A 6786-nucleotide genomic window follows, 5' to 3' on the forward strand; every position below is an offset into this window, starting at 1 on the left:
CCCCCCCCTGGGTTAGGGTCCTGACCCCCCCCCCCTGGGTTAGGGTCCTGACCCCCCCCCCCCCCCCCCCCCCCTGGGTTAGGGTCCTGAGCCCCCCTGGGTTAGGGTCCTGACCCCCCCCCCCCCCCTGGGTTAGGGTCCTGAGCCCCCCCCCCCCCCCCCCTGGGTTAGGGTCCTGACCCCCCCCCCCCCCCCCCCTCGGTTATATATATATTTTATGTGGGGCGACAGTGGCTCAGGAGGTAGAGCAGTCGTCTGGCAATCCGGAGGTTCCCGGTTCGATTCCCGGGCAGCGTGTCGATGTGTCCTTGAGCAAGACACTTAACCCCTAACTGCTCCCGATGAGCAGGTCGGCACCTCGCATTGGTCACCTCCGCCGTCGGTGTGTGAGTGTGTGAGTGAGCGGGTCAAATGTGAGGAACTAATTGTAAAGCGCTTTGGATAAAAGCGCTATATAAAAAAGCAGCCATTTACCATATAAATTGTCTTAGATGTAAAGATGTAGATGTAAAAAGCCATTTACCATGTAAATAAAAATGTTTATTAGTGTGTCAGTAGACTCCTCTTAGTACATTTTCATTTAATAATTTTTTAAAGCATCTTCATGGTTTAATAATGCAAACATATGTTGCAGGGACTATTATAATCATCATATTGGCGTGACTGTATGCATCAAAGGGTAAAATCAAGCACTTTTAAGTGCAAAATATCGCGATTTGTATCGTGATATGGCCAAAAAATATCGCGATGTCATTTAGAGGCCGTATCGCCCAGCTCTAATATATCGTTATTGTTTTATCGCCCAGCCCTAATATATCGTTATTGTTTTATCGCCCAGCCCTAATATATCGTTATTGTTTTATCGCCCAGCCCTAATATATAGTTATTGTTTTATCGCCCAGTCCTAATATATCGTTATTGTTTTATCGCCCAGCCCTAATATATCGTTATTGTTTTATCGCCCAGCCCTAATTGGTAAACTAACGTATTGATGATAATATACATTATAACTGCTGTTGTGACATGGTTATGATGTTTATACTTGAATACGTTTGAAAAATAAACCGATAGTTTTGTCAGACAGTGTAGACAGATTGATTTATGACGTGATGTCATTTGGGTGGAAGAGGTTAAGACGGTGGCTGGCGTCGGCCTCTGGGATTCTCTTAGAGGCCAGGAAGGATAGGATGAGTGGTTAAAACTGACGTGTAATGTGTGTTTAGAGATGGATCTTGGATTTTATTATTAATTAGACAAAGGGAATGCTGTAGATAAATTTAATTTGATTGTGTATTTGGCTTTGACTTGTTTAATGTAGTGAAATTGTGTGGTTTGTTTTTGTATTTTTGTATTTGGGCTATACTATATATATTAGGGATGTTCGATATTGGCTTTTTTTCCGATATACCGATATTGTCCAACTCTTAATTTCCGATAACCGATATCAACCCATACCGATATATGCAGGGTCCCCCCCCAAATTTTTTTTTTCAGGTAATTAACATTACATATCTCTTTACATTTACATACTTTTGACAATAAATAAAATAAGAATTTGTTGTTACTTGCTTGCCTGGGTAAATAAAGGTTAAATAAATGTAAAAAAGAATATATATATATTTTTTTAAACCAATACCGATAATTTTCCATATTTCATTTGAATGCCAATATCGGCCGATAATATCGGACATCCCTACTATATATTGCTCTACTGTTTCTGCCAGCCAACTGCCCCCCCCACCCCCACCCCCAGAGGGACACAATGGAAATAAGCCTTTTGGCTTTATTGTGTTTTTAACCTCAATGATTTTTTTAAATGTATGTATTCCTACTGGGCAGCTTTTATATGTATCTTTTATGAATGATCAAATAAATAAAATGGATGGATCCTCCAGTGACCCATCATGTCTCCTCTGCTCCAACAGACGGGTCCTGTGGTCTGGGGCAGCCTATTGGTCGTCACCAACGTCCCGGACACGCCCACCGCCCACCTGGACGTCGAGGTGCTGGTTAAGCGCTTCGGAACCACCGTCAAGAACACACTGCTGCTGTCCGGCATGGTGAGACCGTGATAAGTGCCGGCATAAGCCTAGGTCAGATTGATAACCCCATAACTCATTGGTCCGCATCTCAACTTCAAGCAGCGTCCTGCGACGTCTGTGATGTCTAAGACTCAATGCGTCTACAAACTGCAGGGGTTAAACCCAATCGACCCAGGCCCACACATGCACTCCTCCGTCCTCTCCAGTCATGCGGTTGATTGATTGGAGTTGCGGAGTATATTTATTTTATTTTGCACTGAGAAGGACTTTTCCTATTCATAGGATATCCATTTAACTTATTCGGTTTCACGTATTACCACTGTATGGCTTTACTTGATAATCACATTATACAGAACCCACCTTTAGTATACATATACATTTTTCTCCTTAGGCCTCCGTATGGATAAAGCCACACTTCTAAAGTTTTTACATCATTAATCAGGAACATTACGGGACCGCGTGGTTGTCGGCTGGTTTCTAAAGTCTTTACATCATAAATCAGAACGCAAAGGGTGAAGTTACAATGCAAACAACATTTCGATGCTTACCCGTCCGTCTGGTCAGAAGAATGGATACAAAAAGATATATTTATAAAGAAGTATTTTTAATTAGAAAAGGCAAGTTACAAAAGAGACTTCATTGGAAAATTTCCAATTTAGTTAAAAGAAGTATAAAACAAAACATCTCATCTGGCACGGCTTGTGCCCGGTGTCTGCAAGCACCATCTTCCTATCCCTCCAAAAAGTCTCAAAATCTGCCTGTGATCTGGCCAGTTGGCCTTTATAAAGGGCCCCAGATCTCTTTGCTTATTGGTCCAAATACAGCGCTGTCACTGTGATGTCATTTCACCAGCCAGTCAATGCACGGTACGTGGGGGCTGGCTCTCCTCCCATCCTACTCTACTAGGCCGTAACTTGAAAAGTAATTGTAACGTTTTTGCTGGAACAGACTCCCTTTGTCTCTGCTGTGGAAAGTCCCTTCACTTTTCATCTCATTCAGACCCCACAAAGGGTTAACCGGTCAGCGTGAATATTTTAGGCAACCAACTTGTGTTTAGCGTTTCTCTGATTGGCCAATACGCCCATGTGACCACGGCAGCGCGAGAGAGCGGCAGCGCGGAAATAGGCTGTCTATTGCCTCGCGCTGCAGCGCGGAAATAGGCTGTCTATTGCCATTCTCTAAGTCAAACTCTAACCTTAACCAGCTCCTTAACAGCGCCTAAACTTAACCCTTCTAACCTTAAGCAACTCCGAAACAATGCCTAACCTTAACCAACTCCGAAACAATGCCTAAACTTAACCGGCGAAATGAATGCACGTTAAAAAATATTGCCATTCTCTAAGTCAAACTCTAACCTTAACCAGCTCCTTAACAGCGCCTAAACTTAACCCTTCTAACCTTAAGCAACTCCGAAACAATGCCTAACCTTAACCAACTCCGAAACAATGCTTAAAGTTATGCCTAAACTTAACGGCGAAAGAATGCGAATGCACGTTAAAAAAAAAAAAAAAAAAAAAAAATTAAGGGAATCGAACTAGCCAGCAACGAGCCGTAGGATCCACAGCCATGCAGCTTTGCCAATTGAGCTATTTCTGGATAACGAGCCGTAGGATCCACAGCCATGCAGCTTTGCCAATTGAGCTATTTCTGGATACTGAATAAGGGGCGAATAAGGGCGCGGCAGAGCGGAGCTGCCTGCTGCTGCCGCGGGGGCGTGGCTAGACGCAAGTTGGGCGTGGTTAGACACAAGTTGGTTGCCTTTAATATTTAGGCAACCGGTCAACCATGCGTCTGCCGGCCGGAGAGCTCCGGGAAGAGGCCCTGCCTGGCAAGGTCACATTCTTATGGTTAACTCCCTACTGCAGGCTCATGTGGAGGGAGGGAGACAGATGCATCTGTACAGACCAAGCAAATCATTCTTCTCTACGCAGAAGCATATAATTGAATACTGAAGCATATTAAAAATAGGTTAGATTCACACAATCACTGTCTTCCAACCAGAGTTTTAGTTTTAAAGTGTATAAAGAATATACTGGTTATAAAAGAACAAACAGGAATGTCAATTTCAAGAAGGGTCACTGTTGTTAGGAAGAATCTACAGACATTCCCCATAATCATATATAAGATCAGGATGTCATACTACCCAGTGTCACTTAGTTGGCTGTGACACTTTACAGACCGTTAGTGTGGGGTGAGACCGTTAGTGTGGGGTGAGACCGTTAGTGTGGGGTGAGACCGTTAGTGTGGGGTGAGACAGTTAGTGTGGGGTGAGACCGTTAGTGTGGGGTGAGACAGTTAGTGTGGGGTGAGACCGTTAGTGTGGGGTGAGACCGTTAGTGTGGGGGGGTGAGACCGTTAGTGTGGGGTGAGACCGTTAGTGTGGGGTGAGACAGTTAGTGTGGGGTGAGACCGTTAGTGTGGGGTGAGACCGTTAGTGTGGGGTGAGACCGTTAGTGTGGGGTGAGACAGTTAGTGTGGGGTGAGACAGTTAGTGTGGGGTGAGACCGTTGGTGTGGGGTGAGACCGTTAGTGTGGGGGGGTGAGACAGTTAGTGTGGGGTGAGACCGTTAGTGTGGGGGGGTGAGACAGTTAGTGTGGGGTGAGACCGTTAGTGTGGGGGGGTGAGACCGTTAGTGTGGGGTGAGACAGTTAGTGTGGGGGGTGAGACAGTTAGTGTGGGGTGAGACAGTTAGTGTGGGGGGGTGAGACAGTTAGTGTGGGGTGAGACAGTTAGTGTGGGGTGAGACCGTTAGTGTGGGGGGGTGAGACAGTTAGTGTGGGGTGAGACCGTTAGTGTGGGGTGAGACAGTTAGTGTGGGGGGGTGAGACCGTTAGTGTGGGGGGGTGAGACCGTTAGTGTGGGGTGAGACTGTTAGTGTGGGGTGAGACCGTTAGTGTGGGGGGGTGAGACCGTTAGTGTGGGGTGAGACAGTTAGTGGGGGGTGAGACCGTTAGTGTGGGGGGGTGAGACCATTAGTGTGGGGTGAGACCGTTAGTGTGGGGGGGTGAGACCGTTAGTGTGGGGGGGTGAGACCGATAGTGTGGGGTGAGACCGTTAGTGTGGGGTGAGACCGTTAGTGTGGGGTGAGACAGTTAGTGTGGGGTGAGACCGTTAGTGTGGGGTGAGACCGTTAGTGTGGGGTGAGACCGTTAGTGTGGGGGGGTGAGACCGTTAGTGTGGGGGGTGAGACCGTTAGTGTGGGGGGGTGAGACCGTTAGTGTGGGGTGAGACCGTTAGTGTGGGGTGAGACGGGCGGGCGGGCGGGCGGGCGGGCGGGCGGGCGGGCGGGCAGGCAGGCAGACAGAAAGGGCAGACAGACAGAAAGGGCAGACAGACAGAAAGGGCAGACAGACAGACAGAAAGGGCAGGCAGACAGACAGAAAGGGCAGACAGACAGAAAGGGCAGACAGACAGAAAGGACAGACAGACAGAAAGGGCAGACAGACAGAAAGGGCAGACAGACATAAGGGCAGACAGACATAAGGGCAGACAGAAAAGGCAGACAGACATAAGGGCAGACAGACAGACAGACAGACAGAAAAGGCAGACAGACAGACAGACAGACAGACAGACAGACAGACAGACAGACAGACAGACAGGCAGACAGGCAGACAGACAGACAGACAGACAGACAGACAGACAGACAGACAGACAGACAGACAGACAGGCAGACAGGCAGACAGACAGAAAAGGCAGACAGACAGAAAAGGCAGACAGACAGAAAAGGCAGACAGACATAAGGGCAGGTAGACAGACAGACAGACAGGTAAGTAAGTAGGTGCAGGTTATCCGTTTGCTGAAGCTATAAATTAATGACCAGTCCTCAATTCTTAAGTATTTTGTTGGGTGTTGTATTTATTTATATATAAATAATAATATAGATGTGCTTTCTGAACTTTTAAATGTCTTCTGCTTCATTCACCTACTCCTCTCTCCTCTTTCCTCTCTCCTCCTCTCCTCTCTTCCCCTCCCTCCTCTTTCCTCTCCTCCCTCTCTCTCTTTCCTCTCCTCTCCTCCCTCTCTCCTCTCTTCCTCTCCCTCCTCTTTCCTCTCCTCTTTCCTCCCTCCTCTCTTTCCTCCCTCTCCTCTCTTTCCTCTCTCCTCTCTTTCCTCCCTCTCCTCTCTTTCCTCTCTCCTCTCTCCCTCCTCCCTCTCCTCCCTCTCCTTTCCTCCCTCTCCTCTCCTCTCTCCCTCCTCCCTCTCCTCTCTTTCCTCTCTCCTCTCTCCCTCCTCCCTCTCCTTTCCTCCCTCTCTCTTTCCTCTCCTCTCTCCCTCCTCCCTCTCCTTTCCTCCCTCTCCTCCCTCTCCTCTCTCCCTCCTCCCTCTCCTCTCTTTCCCTCCCTCTCCTCCACCAGGTGATCTGTGAGATCAGTGATCTGTCTCTCTCGATCTACAAACGCTTCCAGAAGTTTCCGTGTGTCATTGATAAGAACCAGCTGTGCTTCTCTCGACGGCCCGATCCCAACCACAGCCGGGTCACCACCACGGCCTACCTGGAGCAGCCCCCCCGCGGACCAGCGCCCCCCCTGAAACATGTAGGTACCCCCCCCCCCCGCTGACCAGCGCCCCTGAAACATGTAGGTACCCCCCCCCCCCCGCTGACCAGCGGCCCTGAAACATGTAGGTACCCCCGCGGACCAGCGCCCCTGAAACATGTAGGTACCCCCCCCCCCCCCGCTGACCAGCGGCCCTGAAACATGTAGGTACCCCCGCGGACCAGCGCCCCTGAAACATGTAGGTACC

General features: G+C 48.4%; 1 protein-coding gene across 1 annotated transcript in view; it reads left to right on the top strand.

Moving 5' to 3' along the window:
• Window positions 1-1998, top strand: part of LOC311232724 (uncharacterized protein) — a 41581-nt gene extending 39583 nt beyond the window's left edge. Inside the window, exon 15 of the mRNA XM_084338303.1 lies at window positions 1926-1998. The gene's annotated coding sequence lies outside the window, so the exon portion shown is untranslated. The remainder of the gene's footprint in view (window positions 1-1925) is intronic.
• The last annotated feature ends 4788 nt before the right edge of the window (window positions 1999-6786 follow it).

This window comes from Notolepis coatsorum (assembly GCF_963971535.1).
Source record: "Notolepis coatsorum genome assembly, contig: SUPER_7_unloc_2, whole genome shotgun sequence".
In the NCBI taxonomy this organism is placed as follows: Eukaryota; Metazoa; Chordata; class Actinopteri; order Aulopiformes; family Paralepididae; genus Notolepis; species Notolepis coatsorum.